A 2,794-nucleotide genomic window follows, 5' to 3' on the forward strand; every position below is an offset into this window, starting at 1 on the left:
TGAGGCAAATCATTTTTAACCCATGTAAAACCTACTTGTTCTAAATTGTGATGGAATAGTGTTATATGCTTTCCTGAAGTACTTATCATTCATTCTCAGTACTCTTGATTTAATGTATAGCCTCCTTTATAATTTGGAACCTCATGTATTTCTTTTCTTTTTATTGGTTTCATAGAGACTTCTCTAAAGTATGTGCCTAGAAATGGAACCAGAATCTTAACTTATAATAAAAGAGATCAAATAATGGCATTTTAACTTTTTATTTAATTTTAAATTATAGACTTTATTTATTTTAGTTTTGTTTTTAATGGATACATAGTTATACATAGTGGTACAGGGTAATGTTTTGATATATGTATATATTATGTAATAATCAAATCAAGTTATTTAGCATATCCATCTTCTCAAACTTGATAATTTATTTCTAGTTATTTTCCTCTCTTCTAGTTATTTTGAGATATATAATATTGTTAACTATAGCCCGCTTACTGTGCAATAAAACAACACAACTTAAAATTGCTTTTTGACCCTATTCTGTTCTAGCACAGAGCATTGCTTAACTGGAAAAAATTGGGGTTCTGTTAATACAGAGGGGGGAATGAATCTGGCCTGGACAATAGTGTTTTCTGCCATTCCTACTAATGTTCATATTCTTTGTACAGACTTCCTGCTTCATGGACTTTTCTGTTGTTTGGGGAGTTTGTATTCACCTGGAATTCTTTTCCCAAAGCATCAGGAGTTCCTAAAGATCATTTAAGGTGGTTCCTATGACTTAGGTTTTACCTTCCATTCCAGGTAAGATTTGATTGTGAGAACATTACTGACCAGGTCCAGGCCACTGGGCTGTCAGCATTGTTCCAGAATGAAGCTGCTATCTTTACTCCAAGTACAGACGACTAGATCAACTGGGATCGTCTTGCATAGCAATGGCGGGTTGAGTCTTTTAAACTAACATCCTCCTTGATTCAGTACCTATTCTGCATTACTATTGTCAATGAAATCAGAAGACTTCTAGTTTCTTCTCCAGTTCAAAAGCTGAGAAAACCCCACTTGGGGAAGACTTCCCCATCCTGAGTTTGAGCTAATGATTTAATTCACAGTCTTGTCTTGGAGTTTTAGAGTTAAGTTCTGGTTTTTCTTGTCCATATTTCTGGATAGTTCTGCATGTATCTCCTGGGGCATTGGCTTATACTCAACTTGTCTCTTTTCTCTAGACCTACATTTAATTTGTCTGGAGTCTCCATGCTCTAGAAAAATTGGTATTTTTTTGGGGGTCACTTATAAAACAAGACTGTTAATGCACCACTACTTAACTATATCAATTCTAACCTTCAGAGTCAACCCATTATAGCTCTTGGGTTGCTATTTCAACCTCTTTTAGAGATGAACTCTGGTCACTCTCCTTCGAAGGATTATATGACTCTTGGCAATATGAGTATTGAAATTCTTATAGGTGTCTAGTTATCAAGGATCTGAATAAATCACGCCTCTCTGAGTAGTGCCTTGTCATTTGGGCCTTAAGTATCCTGGAACTAAGATTGGTTAAACTGAAAGCTATGGGAAATCAGCAGGTCTACTCTCAGCTGGCAGGTTGTTGAATTCTTTTGCCTTTCCTTGTGGGCAAATTATTCAAGGAGTTTCCTTATGCAGACTCTGACTCAGTCACTCTGGAATAGCCTCTCACACTCTCATTGCTGTTATTTGATAATGGAAGACATCTAGGGAATTTGTATACCTTCCTATTTGTATGTTAGACTTTGGTGGATTCTGAATTCACTTTCCTCTGACTCTTCTTAAAATGATCACAAAATCCACTGGCGAACAATGAGCTAGTTCAGAGTCTTTGTGGACTTATTTTTTAAAAATTTATTTATTTTGATTCATTGTACACAAATGGGGTATAACTGTTGTTTCTCTGGTTGTACATGAAGTAGAGTTGCACCATTTGTGTAAACATACATGTACATAGGGTAATGATGTTTGTCTCATTCTGTTATTTTTCCTTCTCCCCTCCCTATCCCCACCCCTCTTTTGGACTTATTTTTTTTAAAACCATTGAACAGAATTTTATTTGAGTTCCTTTTTTATAAGGTATGTACATAAAATGAGATTGGGTACAATAGACCAAAGGCTAACTAGAGATCACATGTTGAAGGTCAACAGGCAATGGTTTCTACCATCACATCCCCTTCCCACAATATTGGAAGAATCTCTACTTGGCCTCCCAAACTTGCCTTGGTGTCAAGGGTCCACCCTGATCTTTTGTATTTCACAGTTCTGGTGACAGCACTGTCAATCCTTCTGTGTACCATTGCCCTATGACTTACCAGTGCTGGTTCCTTTGTATGCCCTGTTAAGTTCTCCTTTGCATAAAGTTTCTCTGAGAACTGATTGTCAAGTTGAACAACATGGCTACTCTATCATTGTTATGGTTTGGATATTAGATGTCCCCCAAGAGCTTCTGTGTTGCTGCAGGTATATTTAGAGATGAAATGTTTAGATTACAAGAACTGTAACCTAATCAGTCTAATGGACTAATTGGGTGGTAACTGTAGGCAGGTGGGGATATGACTTGAGGAGGTGGGTTACTGGTGGCATGTCTTAGAAGGGTTCATCCTCACTACGGCCTCTTCCCTTTACTCTCTTTCTTCTTCCTGGTCGTTGTGAGCAGAGCAGCTCTCCTTTGCCACTGCCATTCTGCCATGATGTTCTGCCTCACCTTGGGCTCAGAGCAAGACTTACCCTCCATGGACTGAAACCTCTGAAACCATAAACCAGAATAAACTTCTACTCC

The sequence above is a fragment of the Sciurus carolinensis genome, chromosome 1 (assembly GCF_902686445.1).
Source record: "Sciurus carolinensis chromosome 1, mSciCar1.2, whole genome shotgun sequence".
NCBI classification, from domain to species: domain Eukaryota; kingdom Metazoa; phylum Chordata; class Mammalia; order Rodentia; family Sciuridae; genus Sciurus; species Sciurus carolinensis.